Here is a 20,464-nt window from a genome sequence, read left to right as displayed (position 1 = left end):
GCGCAACTATAGTGGTGCGCTAGTATTCCTCCTGCTATACACTGTTGGCGTTACATAAGTCATATAGCTTAAAGGAAAAAATTCCACAACGCATCGTAATCTATGTTCTCGGCAACAGCTCAATGAAGCCTCTGCTGCAACATACATCTGGCCATTACCAATTGAGAGACGGAGTTTACTACATTTTCGCCCTTGATATGACCCATAAAATAAATATTGAGGTCATGCGTTTCCGAGTGTAGTAACTTCACTAATTCCGAAACTAGGTTTAGGTAACACTCGAATAAATGAACAAAATGAATGAATAAATAGATAATTCGCATGGTAAGTCTTGTCTGGCCAGCTATATCTTTAGTGACTTCAAGTGAGTTCCGCGATTCTTGTGCTCATGGTTCATATACTAGATGAAAAGTCACAGCTTACAAGCTCTGACATCAGGGTAGCTCCAATGTGTAAGCATGCAGATATTCTGGGTCTTCTTCATAGAGCGTAAAATGCATCATTATGTAACGGAGAAGGAAACACATGGAAATTTTTGAGGATGAAATTATTTTATATTGAAACTTTGTTGTTCCATACCTTCTCGCATTTCGTCGTTGGTCAGTCACCACGTAAACTTGCTCAATTTTATAACAAACGCAGGTGAACTGGTGGGCCGATATTGACATTACGCGTAGTACATGATTCGTGTATGCGCATAAGGTTTGAAATTCGAGCCGATCTGGAGACAGTTATAATCCAATTTCCCTGCAGTTTCTCAGGTGTAGGATCTGGACCAAGCTTCTTTGCCTGTTTCTTTAGGTTTAGCGTCGGTGTATCGCCCTTTAGCCTGTTGGCCTGTTGATGTTTAGCCATAGCCTGTTGGCTATGGCGTTGCTCTGACGTCGCGGGTTCGATGCCGCCAGCGGCGGCCGCGTGCCAATGAGGTTGGAATTGAAATACTCTCGTGTACTGAGATTTAGAAGCACGTTAAAAAGCGCCTGATGGTCGAAATTTTATTCGCAGTCCCCACGACGGCGTGTATCATAATCATATAGTTGTAGTTTTGGAACGTGAAACCCCCAAATTTGCTTTTTTATGAGCCTTGGGGTCTCCCACACACTTGTGTTGCGGAGACCGAAATCACCACAGACATTTACGGCACAATGGACATATCGCCGCATAGGCTCAGCGGGCAGGTTTCCGGGTTCTAGTGGATTTGCACGACTCCCGTGCCGGTTTAAAGTGCAATTTATTCGAAACACTTCCACAAAGCTTCGCATAGCGCCGATTACAAAAATTGCATTTTATCTGCCGTAATTCTTAACCGCAGCATCAATAAAAGCGAGCAGTAGGCTGGAATACTTCTCAAGCTTAGGGTGAAGCAGCATCTTAATGCAACCACCGGCGAACATATACGCAGCGCCCGCCAGGGCTCGTGCTCAGCGAATCCGCCGAGCACTTCCAGCTGCCCGACGGAGTGAGCCAGGAGCAGTTTTGCAGACAACAGGTGGAGCCTGATCCTCGCGCCGGGCTTCCTGTCCCACTGCCGACGGGACCGGTGCACAGCGTAACCCGAGGGAAGCTACTCTCGCTTCGCCACGTCTTGTGCCACCTGGACACACAGTCAGTACTCAGTGCCTTACTTTCTTCCTTGTAACGCGCTTACTCAGTGGAAAGTTCACGAGCCTTTCGCGAGTATAGTAAATTCGTGGCTGGAGCGTAATACCATTTTACAGCGCTTAAATGTAACGTCGCCCTTGGGCGCAGTTTATAGCCTGGGGAGTAAGATGACAAAGAAACTAGTAATATAACATACATTGTGAGAAATTAACGCTCGCGTCGCTTTGGCCGGAACGGCGAAAACGTGTCCACAGCAACGTTCCTTAGACAAACAGCAGTGATTACCGAGTTCCGTTATCCGGAATACCTCGACAAGAACTAAGCTGCCAAATGGATGATATTGATGGCAATAATAAATATGGTGTCCAAGGTAGTTCAAATAAAACAGTTTGCACGCAAACGGACATCAGTCGTAATTGTAGCCTGCTCATCGTGCCGTTTGAAATATCCTCGGATAAAGAGTCATAGGCACATTGCAAATACATTCCATTTTCTTTATTCTTACTAGGAGCTAGCTTGACCGGCGATTTCAGCGGGAAGTAGTCATGTGCCCTTAAGCTCTATAGATTGATGCGGGATTTCTCCCTTGAGAGTAGCCTTCAATCGGATCTTTTAACTATGCTGGTGTCGATGCAAAATGGAACTGAGAATATTGAATAAACATTGCGAAATAAAAGTTTTATTTGTGTGCGCGTTAATTTTGCGCAACCTGCCACCATGTACCTGTATTCGTACCAACCAGCCTGATCAAGTTGCCTGTTATGGTATAATCAAACGCGAAATCATGAGCCACTTAGAAAGTGCAGTATAATTTTAAAAGCATATTTTATCTACCTCTCCACTATGATTAAAATGTCTCGTTCCCGGTATTTGCAGGATACTTTTAAATACCCAAACAGGACTGACTAGAGTAAAACCATACTGGTAATACTCTACAGGCCATTTTTAATTGGAACAAACTGTCTAATTGTGCTTGGAACGTTTCCACACTTTATTTGTTGTTGAAGTGCATAGAAGCGACGGAATATACAATTCGCTGCTTTATTTTGTTCACATTTGTTTAACTTCTCGCGGAAATTATCTTTGTACCCTAATTTTTTAACCCACATAGCATGGGTCCTGAAAGCGCCTGCACTATTCGCAACTAAACCGATCTGTAGGTAAAAAAAAACGATTTAAACGCGCCTCACGGTCAACCGAGCACCATCTGCGCAGGTACTGGAGGTCTCAGGTGCCGTACATTCCTTTGCTGCTGCCGGCGCCTTTCTGCTCGTCGCTTGTGCTCTCTGGATACGCTGTCGATGCTCAGAACCACGACATCGTCTGGAGGCCGGCAAGTGGCGAGCACTATCACCTTCACTTCCGGAGTGAACGGCGCAAGAAACAACTCCGTCACAATAACGTTGACATGAGCTTTTACATCACCATCGGCGGACGACGAGAGGACAGCAGGAACTGGTCTCTGGTCACTGAAACTTCCACCAAGCAAGACATTTTCGTGCGGAACGTCCAACGAGAGATTGACGCAGATACTGAGGTGCGTGGCTTATGCGGTCAGCGTAACTAGAAGGTGAAACTACCGTGAAGCGTGACGATAGCAGGCACAGGAAAGAAATGGTGAAATGTCAACGGTCACTATGTTTCCACAACACAAGGAACTGCATGGAATACCTTCTTCCTTTGAATCGCGCGTCAGAAAGTGTCAAACGCCCTTAAATAATGAGCGAGAAATACCTTGAACCTTAGCACTATCATTTGAGAGAATTAACCATTTGAGGTAAGGGTTCCTGAAGTGCTTAAAATTTGGCGTTCAAGGCTTCCGGCCAAAAACGCAACACGTTTTTCTTTTCACAGTGAAGTGGAAACTATGGCCAGAAGTATGTGACCTCCTGCACTTCGAAAATTACACTCTATTGCGACCAGTTTTCTAAAAAGAAATTTGCGGCCATATTCCAGCTCCGTTATTTTACAATCTAACCTGCATTAAGCGAAGGCTTGTACAGCTACGCAGACGGCTAGTAAATACTTACAAGTTTGTACCACGAGTTACGACTTCCTATCGAACGTCGTGGTTCCGCATACGTTTAAAAGTGTTTACGGCCTTGTTCGTATATACACACTTCTACTTTTATGCTGTTCGGTGTACAGTGAATGCTGTATAGATGGGCGTTTGATCAAACGTGATAGGAATATACGTGCGGTAGCTGACTTCGACGGTAATCGGTGCCAACGCGACAGCGGGCTCGCCTTTTTAACAAGGCAAGCAGTGGCTATTTGTGTTCAATACATTGTACATAAAAGCTTACAGTAGAACGTAGGTAAAGTGCACAAGAATTGCGTTTTTTTAGTAACGCCGAAATACCAACATTCATGAGGCAGCAACCTCAACAGAGACGATCGCAAGTTGGCCGTTTCGTTAGCGTTGCGGTGAAATATTATATTGCTGCGCTGGGTATCTGGGTTGGGTTCGCAACCTCTATTTTGAGTGCTTAGCATTATGGGGGTCAAAGTAGAAAAAAAGTGTATGTGTGTGAAGTGTGGGAAGCGGGTCATGTGGTAGACGAGGGATGGAGAGCTTAAAAGAGCGTTATATGTGCATGTACATATGTCTCTCTCTCTCTCTCTCTATATATATATATATATATATATATGACAGTGGTCTGCTCCGGAACACCGTGAGTGTCACTTCGCTCCTCAGAAAGGCAGGGAGTGCATCGAGTGAGCTCATAAGCAACACATTGCAATTGAGTTAATGCGGCCTAAATATTGGAACCTGGACTTCAAAGAGGCTCGACATAATGCCAATGCACATCACTCCCATTTAACGCTAAATCGTCACTGAATGTTTTTTTTCGTTTGTTTGTTTTTTAGTCCGCGGCAGTCTGCCTGACCTGGCCAAAATCTTTTTCGCTGCTTACGTACATTCGAGAAGCCAAGATAGCAGGAATTAGTGGTTCCTTACTGCTGCCGGACAGCCACACGCATCAAACCGTGGGGTCACGTGTTAAACTAACTTTATTGCGCGCTTCGTACATTCGGTACAAAGCATGTGTACAAACAGTGGAAGAAACGCAATAAAGCTAATTACACGCATTACCCGATGGTGCTATGAACGACGTCCACAAAACACATTTGTTGTTGCTGATGAGGTGAAGCTGTCTCCATGGTGGCTAGCGTCTGTTTCTGCCATCGCTTCTGTTGATACCGGCGGTTTATTTGACGCCATGGTACAACCAATCACCGATTTTTGTGCTAAGAAGGACATATTGGTGCCTAGTGGCGTTGTGTCCGTGACCAACGGAACCACTTCGTTGTGGGCACTAAAGAGTTCTGCCGTGCTGGTGCTCCTTCCGAGGCACATGAAGCTCTCTTGTCTTCGACGACGACACGTACCGTCCCGTTACGGTGGTCAGCGACGAGACCAATTGACCAAACGAACAACCTATCCGAATTCGGAGCATGGTCAGTAAGTCTCCATCTTCACGTGAATGGGACGCCTTGGTACAAGTGCTATCTCGACATGCTTCCGTGTTGGACGTGTTCCACGGTGTGAACCATACCACTCTTCCATCGTCGCGCGTTTGCCATCTGATTGACACCGGCTCAGCTCAACTTATCCGGCAGAAGCATTATCGAGTGTCTTCATCGTAAAGGGAGATTATTACCGATCAAGTACAGTAGATGTTAAAGAAAGAGGTCAGCCAAGAGTGCTAGAGCCCGTGGGCAGTGCCAGATATCCTGGTGAAGAAAAAGATGACTATTCGAAGTTTTGCATTGACTACACGCGGCTAAACGCGGTCACAGAGAAAGATGTGTAGCAGCTCCCACGAATCGACGAAGTAGTACACTGCCTGCATTCGGCCTATTTCTTTTCGTCGCAGGATTTAAGATCAGGCTACTTGGCAGGTATCTATGGACCCTGCCGATAGACGGAAGACCAAATTTTTGACACCGGGCGGTTTGTTAGAGTTTAACGTTATGCCGTTTGGGCTTTGTAACTTTGTAATAAAGTGCGAGATAAGTCTGTGTTACCTGAATGATGTCATTTTCGGCCGTGCGCTTAAAGAGCACGAGACCCGTCTTAGGCTGGTTTTGGATAGCGTGGAGAAACCTCGCTTGATTCTCAACTGCGGCAAGTGCTGGTTTGCTGCGCGCCAGCCATTGGTTCTTGGCCACCTCGTGAGCAAGGTTGGAGTACGACGACCTGACCTACGGGAGATTGAGGCAGTCAGCGCCTTCAAGCCACCGCAGTCTACACGAGAGCTCCGAAAGTTTCTTGGATTAGGCTTATATTTCCTCCGCTTTGTTGCGAGACTCGCTGACATTGTGCTTCCATTTCCGCGTGTGTTGAAAAAAATGTGCCCTTGAATTAGACACCAGAGCGTGAATCGTCGTTTCGTGAACTCAACTTTCTACTTACGTCGGACCCTATTGGGGGCGAGATCCACCACTAGCAAAGCTGGGTCGCGTCGGCGGCGTCGGCCGCGTTGGCGGCATCGGAAGCGCAGAAGCGAGCGGAAAGCAAAACGAAAGTTTAAAATTCCACCTGTGCTCCGGTTCACCTTAAGTGGGGAGGTTTTTTCCGCTTCGGGTGTCTTCTTGGCAACACTTGAAAGCACTGTTACAGGCACTGTTACAGGTACGAGGTACGATCTCTAAATGGCCGACCCACTTACCCTACTACGGATCAGATTTCTACGACCGACCACTGTGCTCGCAGGGATGTTCATGCGTTGGGGTGGTGCTTAGTTTGCTCGCAACAAGTTCTCCCAATAAAAAGGTTAACGTCCGTATCTGCAAATAAAATTTTCTTACGTTAGATAGGTTGATTAGAACGAAAACCGTCCCGTGATGACAGCGAATATATTTTTGCTAAGGCAGCCGAACAATCAGAAAAAAAGAAAAAAAGAAGAAAAAATGTTCTTACATAGCAGAAAAAAGTTGTCACTTCGGCCCTAGATTCATGACTCACAGTTTGGGCACCACCTTGATCTTCACAGTCCCCACAACGTGATTGTAACTATGTTTCGTGACTGCAACGGTAATTAACATAGATTTACAGCCAACTAAAGCTACCTAACGATGTCCATTCCGACCAAGCGGTACACATGCGAGGGAAGCGTTGATGTGCTACCGCAAATAGAAAATTAATGTTATATAAGGGGTTTATTGTCCGCAAACCAAGTAGCGCCGTACCGTATTGTGCAGGATACATTTTTAGAGGGACACTAAGGGCAAATAAAAATTTTATTGCAGAAACGTCGCAGCACTTGTTTCGGGCCAATAAAAGACTTAGTTTAAGAGGAAATCGCATCTGACGGGTTGCCATATATTTTAGCGAAATTCAAATCGCCTGTTCCCGTGCGGGGGAGTGGTGACGCTGCATACGCCATCACCGCCTTTTACTGCCGTCGGTGAGTAAAACGGCACCCGCTGGATGACGCTAGATGTATTGCGCAAAATGCAAACGGTACGCCGTGGCGAAACCGCCAAACGTATTGATACATGCACATTGCGTGTTTCTTGTGGACGATGCTCGCAGGCACCCCGACGAAGAAGACGAACTGCTTCTTGCTCGTGAGCTGTCGACTGAACTGGCCAGCACTGCAGTTGTCTTTTATAAATATACGTTATAAATTGTCTCCAGTGCTTAATCATTCGTCCGCGTAACCTTTTTGTGTGAGTGCCGTTCCCCGTCCTCGCCACGGTGCTCCGTAGCGGCCGCACCGTCCTGTTTTCCGCCATGGCTCCTGGTGACGAATATCGTCTGCTTCTACTCCTGCGACCCGGACTACTAAGTACGTCATGGTTACCAATCCCCGCGATCCTGGAATATTCTCTGGCCAAGATAATGTCGACTTTGAGGACTGGCTCAGCCTGTATGAGCGTGTTAGCCGAAACAACCGCTGGGACCCTACAATTATGCTAGCGAATGTACTATTCCACTTGGGCGGAACACACCTCGTGTCTGGTTCCGGACGCACGAGGACGAGATCTCCAGCTGGGATACCTTCAAGAAGACGCTCATCGACCTCTTTGGCAATCCGACTGGTCGGCAGCTTTCTTCAAGAAAAGTTTGCTACCAGAGTACAGTCTTCTACTGAATCGTATGTCTCGTACATATAAGACGTGCTCGCTCTCTGCCAGAAAGTTGACAAGAAAGTGGGCGAGGTTGACAAAGTAGGCCACGTTCTCAAAGGGATCGCGGACGACGCGTTCAACTTGATCTTCAACAATGTTTCCACCATTGACGTCATTGTCAAAGAATGCCGCCGCGTCTTTCCACAGTTCTCCCCGTTCAATAACAGGGCTGTGACATCGTCTTGCGTCGACCTTAACGCTTCACCCCCCTTCAATGATAACGTCACACGTATTGTTCGCCGCGAGCTCGAGGCTGCAAGTCCTGCCCCGTTCCATCCACGCCCACTTGACCCCACCATTGACCAACCAGCCCCAGCGATCTCTCTCATTCAGGCAGTTGTGTGGCAAAAATTTGCCAACCTCGGTTTTCCTGCTAAAATTAAACTTTAAATTAAATTATGGGGTTTTACATGCAAAAACCACGATATGATTATGAGGCACGCCGTTGAGGTGGATTCCGGAAATTTGGACCACTTGGGGTTTTTTAAGGTGGTGGTTCCACTCCGGAGGCACGAGCCTCTTGTTTTCAGTACTTTTGGAGTAACCGTGGCGGCTCTTCTACTTAGGATATAAAGTTGTGGTATATACCATAAAAAGCTTAACTCTTGTAGATTCCAACTATATATAATATAAGGAATTTGATTAATGTGATTTAGAAATAAATGTTCAAGAACAAGCATGAGATACATGGTTTTTGCGAACTGTGTCTCACTTGTGACCATATTTAGAATAAAATACCGCACTTACTGCATTGCGGCTTGCACTGTAGCTTTAGGACATATTTATCTAGTTCCTAGACGTAGCAAAATAATTTTGAATTTTTATTTTTTGGATAATTTGCTTTTGAAAATTGCCAAATATCGCAATCTTCTGTTGTAAACAGCCCGGCAACTACATGCTCAAGGAAGCTAAATTTTGGATAAAGTAGAGTTCAAGGAATTTCCATTTAGGACGTAAAATTTTATTCATGTACCTTTATTAGTTTTAAACCGCAGCTTCGTAGCTTTAGTACCTTCCCGCAAAAATGGAAAAAAATAAAACAAGAATTCTAAATATTGTTTACTTTCGGCCGCATTATTAGGAAAACTAATAAAGTTACGTGAATGAAATTTTGCTTCCTAAATGGAAATTCCTTGAACTCTACTTTATTCAAAATTTAGTTTTCTTGAGCATGTATTTGCCGGGATGTTTACAACAGAAGATTGCGATATTTGGCAATTTTCAAAAGCAGATTATCCAAAAACTAAAAATTCAAAATTATTTTGCTACGCCTAGGAACTAGACAAATATGTCCTAAAGCTACAGAGCAAGCCGCAATGCAGTAAGTGCGGTAGTTTCTTCTAAATATGGTCACAAGTGAGACACAGTTCGCAAAAACCATGTATCTCATGCTAGTTCTTGAACATTTATTTCTAAATCACATTAATCAATTTCTTTATATTATATATAGTTGGAATCTCGAAGAATTAAGCTTTTTATGGTATATACCACAACTTTCAAAAGTACTGAAAACGGGGGGCTCGTGCCGCCGGAGTGGGACCGCCACCTGAAGGTGCACCTAAATCTATGTACACAGGTGTTTTCGCAGTTCACCCCCATCGAAATGCGGCCGCCGTGACCTCGTGCTCCGCAGCCCAACACGATAGCCACTGAGCAACCACGGCGGTTGGTTTTCCTGCTGCCTGCTCTGTTTCCCATCCAGACTCCAGACCGGTGCCCACAACAGCGCCTCACAGCGATCTGTATTCCCCTCCCAGATACCGAAACCCTACAGTGTGGAGAACTCCGGACGACAAGCCAATTTGCTTCTGTTGCCTCCGAGTTGGCCACGTAGCTTGCCACTTCTGCCCCTCCAGGACGTCCCGGTATTCGAGTTACTGTTCCCCCTCTCTTCGCCCATATGCCGACCCTCGCCGCTAGTCGCCTCGACGTATGCCTCCTACCTCTGACGTATCCGTCGATGTCAGTCGTCCCGCACGCTCGTCATCACCTCAGCGCCGTCGGTCCCCGTCGCCCCAGACACAACAATCGACCATTGGGCCAGACTTCAATTGTTAAGAATCACATAAATACTAGTGCTGCCAGTCCTATTAGTCGCCAACCAATCATGGACACTTCCGGACGGAAAACTAGACCATGCAGCTATTGGGCGTAGTGCTGTATTATGTTCGTCGTGTCGAAATCCTCCATTGACGCTCCCAAAGAACCAGAACTTACTTGATGTTCACGTCGACGGTGTCCTTTTGTCGGCGTTAACAGATACTCGGGCCCAGTCGTCCATAATGAGTCATAACCTCCGTCGTCGACTGAAGGTTCTCACGCCTTCTACTCCACGAGCCGTACGCGGCGCCGATTGCAGCACTGTTACCGTCACTGGAATGTGTCCTTCCCGTATAAGTATCGCCGACCGCCACCTTGCAGTTCTTTTTACATTGCTGACGGATTGTCCCCATTACCTAATCCTTGGACTCGACTTTCTTACCGCGCATCCAGCTTTGATCGACTGTTCTGCCGGTACCATTTACCTAGAACTTCCTCCACTTGCGCATATTCGTGCCGAACTGCCTGGCAACTGTAGCACGACGGCCTTCGTCCGCCTGCCGACGAAAGACTTGACTTTCGTCGATTTGCTATCATCTTTCCCGGTGCCCGATGGTGATTATGTCGCCACACCTGTTCCGGGGGTGCTATGCAGGATGCGCCGAGTTTCTCGTTCGCACGAGTTTCACCCGGGTTTGCTCGATGGCAGTCAGTGAACGGAGACAGCAAGGAACGTGCAAGAACAGCAGGCAAAAGGAAATGTCGAGATAAAGCCGCGTATGACAACATGAGCGCACCCTGCGCGGCACAGTGATTCCGTGCTTCAAGCACAGAAGACTGCACAGCAAAACGTGCCAGCGCCGCGTATTGTTATCAACGTATTATCACCATTTAGCAATACCGTGACTGTACCGCTGTCTATCTGCACACTTGCCGTGAGCCACTTGCCACGCCTTTCTAGGGCGCGTAAAGGGCGTGCCTCCTCTTTCGAGCATTATCTTTCTATCCTCCATCGAATGCGAACAGGGCACATGCGGTGCATTGTTGCGCCTACACTTTCCCTCAATCGATTACGTTAAAATACAACAAATAAATAAGAAACACATTATTTCTTGAAGTATCTGTTTTTCGTTTGGAATGCTATAAATGTTTGATGACAAACAGAGATCGAGAGAATGATTAAATTTTGCACTGTTTGCCGCGAGTGGCGACAGTGAGGCGAAAGATTACAAGCGGATACATTGTAGAGGGTCACACGCACGAGGGAGTGTTATCCTTGATAGGGTGCCTTGATGCCCGCGCGCGTCGAGGCACTCTAATCCTTGATAAAGTCAGTCATGACAATGATCTTTCCATTCCCTGACTATTAGGGGAATGGCAACGCACCGCTACGGCATGGTTGTTCACCGCAGGTGCTTCACTGAGGCGGCTATTAAGGCCGTCGCTTTACCAACTGAAGCGACGGGAGCAACGGTTGTCACTGCAAAATGGCTGTGCGGTATTCTAGGGTCCGTAGTGACGCAGCACAGTGAAAATGCGCCCGTTTATCTGCGAGCGGGAAGCCTCCGCGATGCATTGCAAAGAAGAGCGCGCTGCCCAGTGACACAATTCATCGCTTGTCATCGCTTGCCCAGTGAAGGTGCCTCCATTCGCATGTATACGCAGAGTTTGAGTGTGTTGTTCTCTCCAATGTGCTTGCCGATTGCCTCTGCTGCTGAGCTAACAGCGATCGCATATGGATATAGTAACGACAGCGCAGCAATCGCATTTTGACGGGTGTTGGCTCCTGTGTGCAGTTAGGAAATCAAACTTCGAACGCAGGAAGGGGTTGCAACTATTTATTGTGCCGTGCTTGTGATGAAGAAATGCCATCGCACTGTGTTTAAAAGAGCGAGCGTTTCTCGGCGCTGACCGTGTTTGCGACACTGCACATCCGACCCACCACCGATGACAAAGCACTCAAACAACAGCTGCGATACCTTTACGTTGGAAAACACTACGCACTGCTCAGCATCGTCATCCACCACGGCGAATTGACGCCTTGCAAGCAGATACAGTGTCATTCCGATAATTATTTGCTGTACGCTACATCGCTACAATGCAGACAATGAACCATGTTGTGGGGCCATCACAGCCTAAGAAGATGGATGCATGAGCCAGCGAAAGTCGCCGCTTTGTTTTTGATAGTGGTTCTCAGTTACAGTGCATCACCGATGACAGTCTGCTGTGCGTATTTTCTGTCGGCGGTCAAGATTGTTGATGCCTCTCAGTTCCGCACCACGTCGCTGTTGCCGGAAAATAAGTTGGGCGTGGCCCAACCGTGGCGGGCGCGCGCACAAGAGTTACATGCCTCGCGTGGGGCGTGACGTATGGTTTTGATTGACACGCGAACTCGGGCCAAACTCGTACATCGCGAAACCCCCCTCGAGTGGAACTCGGGAACATGGTGGCGGCAGCAGCAGCCTGTGTAATCGCATCCAGCGGCAGCAAGCGTCAATATGACCATCTGGACCCGTTCACCTAAATGTCCGACGTAGAGTTTCAGCGTCATTTTTGCCTTTCCAAAACGTGAGTGCGCTGGCTGTGTGACGAGTTAGGCGAAGGCCGTCGTCTGCGGAGATAGGGTGGCGGGCAAATGATGCTTTCCCACCGTAGATTGGTGTGACTAGGCTGCGGAGGAATAGTTCGCGTGATCGCTTCGGCTCTCTCCTGTTTCAAGCAAGCTCGTCCACCGCGCCCCAGCCCCAGGCCATGTCCGGCGTCGTCATCGGAGTACTGGAGCACCTGCGAGCACCTGGGGTTCAACCCGGACCAACCAACCTGCGCAGGTGAAGTAGTCACATTATATTGGAAGATTTAGAATGGACGCCGGGCTGCCTTCCGGTGCAACAGGTGCCGAAATCAGTTTTCGCAGGTACACGGTACCCCTGCACTACACGGGCAGAGAGGCGAAGGAAGTTACTGCGCCAACACGGACCGCCTCAGCCGTCCGAACGACCACCTCTCCACGCGGCAAATGATTTGGCTCACATACTGCGTGAGCAAAAGCGTAGGCATATGGACGTTAAAAGAGACCGTAGACTTGTTTCCTCTATCGGAGCACGCCATCGCCGACTGGAGGAGCTACCCCGTAAGGTCGCGAGGGACGAGCTGCTGGCGCGAGCTCCACTCGTTGGCCCCGGGAAGACAGCGCAAATTGATGAGTGCCTTTTTCGCGGTGAGCAAAAGTGCAATCGAGGCCGCCTAATGACGGGCGACAGACAACGTTCCGCCGAGCCGCCAAAAATTACGGTGGTGTTAAAGATAGTGGCCCATGGGTCTTCGGCATGGTCTGCGCGACCTGAGGGGTGCTGCTACTTTTCAAGGTCGACCGACGAAAGGCGGCGACGCTAGGCGCCATTATTGCGGCCAATGTTCAACCGTGGACCATTTTTCATAGTGACGAACTGGCCGCATACAACTGCATCCCAAATTTAGTAGATGCTAACGGGGCTATGCCTCAATCTGCATTGAAATACAGTCAACCACAACGTAAACTTTGTGGAAACCAACACGGGCGTTCACACGCAAAAAAATAGAAAGTTATTGTCAAAAAGTGAAGCGCCACCTCGTCAGAAGTGGGTACAGAGTAACTGCACTGATGCTGGAGTCCCACCTGGGATGAATGTGGTGGCACTCAACGGCCACGTGCGCTGCAAAAACCCTTTCTTGCGTTTGTTAGAAGCCACGGATCGCTCGGGCTACCCAGTATAAAGACTCTTTCCTGCGGTTGTTAGAAGACATCGCTCGGCGCTAGCCAGTATGAAGGTGCGTCACAATGTAAAAGAAAATAAAGCGTAGTTTTTTATCCTTGCATGAGTGTTTTCCGACATTCCTGAGTGCTTACACGGTAAGCGCGCGGCAGACCACTTCTGCGCTAGCCGACGCTCGCTTCGTCTCGCAGCCTTACTTTAGTGCGAGCAACGAGCGTTCTGTAGAAATCCCAGTGTAAAAATCAGGCGCACACCAATCTGTGCTCGGAAATGGGAGCGCAAGCACGTAGCGAGCCGCACCAATTGAATCCAGAGGAAAGAGAAAGAGCCACGAGCGATCTGTTCAAAGCCCAGTGCAAAAACCAAGCCCACACCAATCTCCGCTCGGAAATGCTAGCGCAAGCACGTAGCGAGCCGCGCCAATCCAATCCAGAGGAAGAAAGAGGAGGGCGAGCGTGCCCTCGTGGTATAACGCGAAACGATTAAACTATAAATTAGTCTAATACACATTCAGTGTACAACTTGTAAACTTTAAAACACCTATACCCTACGGTAATGTGACTAATATCATTGTACTAAATGCATTTATTTGATAACTTGCTTGTGCCTTTAATGCACTCGGTGGAACAACAAACAAGTGAAAGAATGCACGACCATGCACCAACCGTATGATCACGGGAGCCCCAGTTTGTCGACCGCCCATATGGCAACGCCCAAGGGATGATGGCCACCCAGAGTGAATCTAGATAAGCCAATGAAACTGGAGGTGTGCCGATGGACAAACTTTGTCTTGTTACCATTAGTGCTTTAATCTTGGGGCGTCGCCAGAACTCGTGAAGATCCCGAGTTTCGCCAAACTCGGGGCATCCTGCATAGCACCCCGGATGTCCTTTTGCTGTGCAATATCACTGTGCCCGACTCCGTCGTGACCCTCGCCGATAACCGGACATGCCTCCCCGTCGTCAATTTTGGCCTGACAAAGCAAGATATACCCCAAGGCCTATCTGTTGCAACGCTCCGTGCTATAGGAGATGACCACGACACAACGTTTTCAATAGACGTCTGCTCCGATTCTTCACAATGTCCACAGGAAGCTATTTGCCCTAACGCTTCATTTAGTCCCATGATTGCTGCGGACCTATCGCCTGAACAAGCAGCAGCTCTGTGTCGCCTTATGGTTTCCTACCACGACATCTTCGACCTCAACAATCGACAATTCGGCCATACTTTATATGTTATGCATGAAATAAATACTGGTGATGTCAGTCCTATTCATCGCTGGCCATATTGAGTTTCTGCATCCGAGCGTAAGGTTACTCAAGATAAAGTGAACAAGATGCTTGCCAAAGGCATTGTTGAACCCTCGCCGAACCCTTTGGCGTCGCCCGTTGTGCTTGTCAAAAAGAAAGATGGCACAAGCCGTTTGTGGGTAGATTATCGTCATCTAAACCAAATTAGCAAAATGACATCTACCACTTGCCTCGCATTGACGATGCCCTCGATTGTCTCTTCGGTGCCAACTACTTTTCATCAATTGACCTTCGGTCTGGTTATTGGCAAATTTCTGTGGATGAAATGGACCAAGAGAAGATTGCGTTCGTCACCCTTGAATGTCTATATGAATTCAAACTTGTCCCATGTGGTCTATCCAACGCCCCAGCAACGTTGGAACGTATGATAGACTCTTTGCTTCAGGGGTTCAAATGGTCAACATGTCTCTGCTACCTAAACGATGTTCTCGTATTTTCGCCTATATTTGAGATACACCTTAAGTGCTTATCAGATGTTCTTCAAGTCTTTCGCGAGGCTGGGCTCCACCTAAATTCATCGAAGTGTCACTTCAGTCGTCGACAGATTACAGTGCTGGGCCAGCTCGTCGACGCTTCCGGTATTCAACCAGATCCGGAGAAAATTCGTGCTGTCACGTCTTTTCCCGTACCTCAGGCTGTCAAAGACGTCCGAAGTTTTGTAGGACTCTGATCTTACTTCCAACGAAGCGTTGGAAGTAACTTCGCAGCGATTGCCCGACCACTTCTGATCTTCTGAAGAAGGACGTGCCGTTTATGTGGGGTCCCGCTCAAGCTGCCGTGCTTGAATACCTCACCAACATTCTCACCACGCCACCTATACTGGTCCACTTTCACCCGTGCTCTCCTACAGAGGTCCCTACTGATGCCAGTGTTCACGGTATCGGAGCCGTCTTAGCCCAGCGCCAACAGGGTCAAGATCGTGCTACGCCTACGCTAGCCGCCTCCTCACAGCAGCGGAGCGCAACTATTCGATTACAGATTGTGAATGCCTGGCTGTCGTCTGGGCGGTTTCGAAATTTCACCCGCACTCGTGCTCACTCTTATTTCTCTGTAATCATAGACCACAACGCGCTCTGATGGCTTTCTTCACTCAAGGGTCCAACCGGCCGGCTTGGTCGCTTGGCTCTATGGCTACAAGAATATGTCTATGCAGTAGTGTACAAGTCGGGCAGCTTGCATCCAAACGCAGACTTTATCACGCTATACAGTGGACGCACCACCTGCCGACCCTGACACTGGTGCCGACACTTGCGTTTTCTCCGTTTCTCAGCTGCTACAGGCGTTTCCCTTTGTACTGCCAAATGTTAACAGTTTTATTTCATTGGTGTTCATAAAGTAAGCTTGTAAAAAGTTCAGAGATATTGGCAATGCTTAACAGTTTTCCTCAGAACAATATGAAGCATGCTGTCGACATTAAGCACCTGTTTAGCAGCATGAAAAATCATCAGTATCCTCCATTTTAAACATTCGTTTAATGCAGACACTTCAAGTAGACATAAAATTTGCTAATACAATCTGCTCGGTAATACCAGATTAGATTTTACCTTGGGGCTCTCCCTGCAGTTTCTTATTTTCATCAATTATTTAGTTTTGTATGCTCTTTTGTATGATGAATGAGCATGCTTAATAAGCATGCTCATTCATCATGAATTTAATACAGGTTAAGTACTCGAGTAACGTAACAGATAGGGAGGTGTGGCATTGGTGAGCTACGTGGCCAATTTGGAGGCAACGGAAGCATATTGGCTTGTCGTCCGGAGTTCTCCACTTTGTAGGGTTGGGGTATCTGTGATTGCTGTGAGGCGCGGCTGTCGGCACCGGTCTGGCGTCATGTCGCGAGACAGAGCAGGCAGCAGGAAAACGTACGAGCGGATTCGCCGACGCTTCTTCTGGCCAGGCCTTGCCTGCTACATCCGGAAATACGTTGCGGCGTGTGAGAAATGCCAGCGCCGAAGAACACCATCGACGCTGCCTGCCGGGTGCCTTCAATCGCTCGACATTATTTCGGAGCCGTTCTTTCGCGTTCGCTTGAACTTACTTGGCCCTTTCCGTCTGTCAACTACTGGCAACAAGTGGGTCGCTGTGGGACAGAATACGCGACGCGCTACGCCATCACCAGAGCGCTTCCCAAAAGCTGCGCTACAGATGTCACCGATTTTCTTTTACGCGACGTGATTCTGCAGCATGGAGCTCCACACCAACTGCTAACTGACCGTGGTCGGACATTCCTTTCTAAAGTCCTGCTCAACCAGGCACAAGCTGACTAGGTCTTACCATCCACAGAATAATGGTCTGACGGAGGGTCTGAATCGAGCCCTGACATACATGCTTGCAAAGTATTTCTCGTCCGACCGTACTGATTGGGACATTACCCTACTCTATGTCACATTTGCCTACAATTCTTCGCGTCACGACACTGCTGGTTATTCCCCGTTCTTTCCGTTGTTCGGGCAAGAACCCACGTTGCCACTAGACACATCCCTTCCATCCGCCGCAGCAGAGACCAGCGAATATGCACTTGACACCATCACCAGGGCAGCCCAAGCACGCGAAATTACCCGCGCTCGCCTCCTGACCTCCCAAGAGAACCAACGGCGTTTGTACGATCGTCAACACACAGACGTCCACCTTTCCCCAGGATATATGGTACTTCTGTGGTGCCCAACTCGTCACATTGGCCTGTAGTAGTCGATTGCTGCGTACCGTGACTCCAGTTACTTATGAGGTCGCCCCAGTCAGTACCAGTGCCTTATCTGCATCGAATTTCACTGATATTGTGCATATCGCACGCCTGAAACCGTATTACTCTCCTGTTACCACCGATATTTAGACGCTCCTGGACGGTGCTTCTGCCGCCGCAAATAATCATACATGCATATTGCGTGTTCTTGTGGACGACGCGCGCGGGCGCCCCGACGATGACTACGAACTGCTTCTTGCTCTAGATCTGTAGGCTTAACCGGCCAGCGCTGCAGTTGACTCTTGTAAATATACTTTCTAAATAGTCTCCAGTGCTTAATCCTTCGTTCGCGTAACAATATTCACGAATGGTGGTGCACCTTTTAGATGCGAAGCCTCTTATGCTCGAGGCTATGTCCCTCCCTCCCTCCGCCGTGCGGCGTCCACTTTCGGTTCCACTTCCGGTTCCGGTTCCGGAAGCCAGCTTCTGGCTTCCGGAGAACGCTTCCGGCATTTTGCCGGAATGATCCCCAGGTGCTTCGCCCACTCATCGTCATTCACTTCGTCCTCTCATTCTCCTCCCGCAACGCCGCGATGAGTACCACGAACAGCGCGAGCGTCAACGCCAGTGTCAGCGCCGTGGACAGCGCCATGGAGAAGAGGGCTCTAGTCGCTGCCATGAAACGGCAGCGGCGAAAGGCCGATCTGAAAACTAATGGGAACTTGAGTCGACCCCATGGCTGCTTCGCATACTTCTCAGGGTTCCCCTACCGGAAGATGGTGTAATTTTTTTCTTGTGGTGTTATAGTTTCGTTAGCTACCGCAGGAATATAATATACGACAGCACACAAGGTAGAACAAGCGACGCTTTTATGATAAGGTACTTTGCATGTGATTCCGTCTGTTCCGTTCGTGCTGTTCCTTAAGGCTGTGCTGTACCAATTCGCATAACTTGCCGTGGTGTTATAGATTTCTGTCCTGCGCTAGTTGACACAATATTTTCATTTCATCAAGTCGAACTAGTGAGCTTTTGCATCAACCATTTTGCAAGAAAGAAAAAAAGAACGTTGTCTTGGCATTGATGTGGTTGTCTTAGGTCGACGGTTTGGTCAGCATCCAGGGAGATTCTGAACAAAGGGTGTACCAGTGATGAGAAAGCCTATAGTGATGCGATGCGTAGTGCTCAGTGGCTTGTCTTGCACTGAAACACTCATCAAGAAGAAAAATAAGAGAAAGGACGAAAGTCAAAGCGAGATACTAGTTCGCGTAGAGGTGCAGCCACGGGAGTGCATCGAAAAAAGAACAGGCAAAAAAATTGAACAGATAGCCGCGCCAGGTGTGAAAACTTTCCTCATAGTTGTCAGGTCCATGAATTTTATTAGTCACGCTTTACACCCCTCCGCCCCTCCTCCTCTCACTACGTAAGTGCGCCTTTCCCTTTCATGCAAGTACCAGTGAAGGAAAAGCGCCAAACGCACGAAACTATACTAAACACTACAGTCGTAACAGGCGGACGACGTCGTAGGCTTTCCGGGATAAAACAACGAAGAGAACATCGTTGATGAATCTGGATAGTTGCTGTGATGCGCATGGCTGCTGTAATTCCCTCACCACATTGTGCGGAGGATTGTGTACCAGAATAAGTCGGAACTCTGGCAGCTACCCTTTGTCTTTGCGCGAGCCCCACTTTCAAGCCGCTTGCAATACTGCACACTACACGCTATCATTTAATCACGACTGAAAAATACTGCTACATTTATTGCTTCGAACAGGGATTGCACATCGACTGGAACTACCCGGAGGACGCATGCAGTGGCCGTGGATCCGCAGTGGCCTTCTCGCAGATCATCGCGAAGCTGCACCGCGCAAACATACCACTGGTGATCAGCGTACCACCGGACGAGAGCCGGATGCCGTTCTACGACCTCAGCAACACGGCGCCCTTCGTGCAGTTTGTGATTGTGAAAACACACACGCTCGTCAGACCCGGTATTGTCACCTGCAACGGGGAGCTCATGTCCGCTGCCAGAGTATTCAATAAGATCGTCGAGCCCATTGACATAACCTTGAGACACAAGTTTGGATACAGCATGGACGTGAGTGTGCGCTACACACCGTGGCCATCATCATCGTGATCATAACCATAATCGTGTTCACCACCCCAGATCCACTACCATTAGTGTAGTCAGCATAGCTGGCCCTATCTAAAACGCCTCCCACTAAACAATCCACCTACACGTCTGCGCCAAATGCAGCCGGTACGACGGTGAATTTTCCCACGAAGCTGGCGAAGTAGCAGTGAACACTGAACTATCGTCGCGCCTTTTTTGTTTTTAATACTCAGTCAATCAAAGGAACTTGATTTTCAACGACGCAAAATTCGGCAATACCCACCTTACGCTAACCGTCTACGGTAATGTGTTTAACGTAGAATCCATATAAAGGCACATAGCATTGCCACCGTCGAAACGAGTCATGTATAGGGCGTGTTCTGCAGCGGGGCTCGCCTATCGCACATCTCCAAGAACCCTCAGCGCCATCTAGCGCCGCCTCGCGAAGCCTGAGCGTGGGCTCCGAAATGAATGGCGCGCCGGTTCGTGCAAACGCTGTGAAACGCGTCAAGGATGTTTCACATGATGCAATTTTGATCGCACTGGAAGGGCGAATTTCGGTCGCGTGCGAGGGAAATCTCAGTCGCAGGTTTCGATTCCCCGGTTGGTCGCACGTAGCACCGATCGCAGCGATCCCTGCGACGTTTCTTCGCAATTGGGCCGAGAGCCGTGAGAGCTATTCCGCGATTTCTTTCGGGAAATGGCATCTGTCGCTGAACATGCCCTGAACAGGGCAACAAAATGAGTGTAAACGTGGATTGCGCGAGCGCTAGTCAGTCTCTACTTCTAATTAAGCACGCTTTTAATGTTTATATTTGAAATTTATATT

General features: G+C 48.3%; 1 long non-coding RNA gene across 1 annotated transcript in view; it reads right to left on the bottom strand.

Moving 5' to 3' along the window:
* Positions 1-20,464, bottom strand: part of LOC125943841 (uncharacterized) — a 70,761-nt gene that overhangs the window by 23,654 nt on the left and 26,643 nt on the right. Inside the window, exon 2 of the long non-coding RNA XR_007465935.1 lies at positions 6,279-6,396. This is a non-coding gene — a long non-coding RNA (uncharacterized LOC125943841). The remainder of the gene's footprint in view (positions 1-6,278; positions 6,397-20,464) is intronic.

Source organism: Dermacentor silvarum, chromosome 3 (genome assembly GCF_013339745.2).
Source record: "Dermacentor silvarum isolate Dsil-2018 chromosome 3, BIME_Dsil_1.4, whole genome shotgun sequence".
Classification (NCBI taxonomy): Eukaryota; Metazoa; Arthropoda; class Arachnida; order Ixodida; family Ixodidae; genus Dermacentor; species Dermacentor silvarum.
The sequence above is the reverse complement of the archived record's forward strand: the minus strand, read 5'-3'. Positions and strand labels throughout refer to the sequence as shown.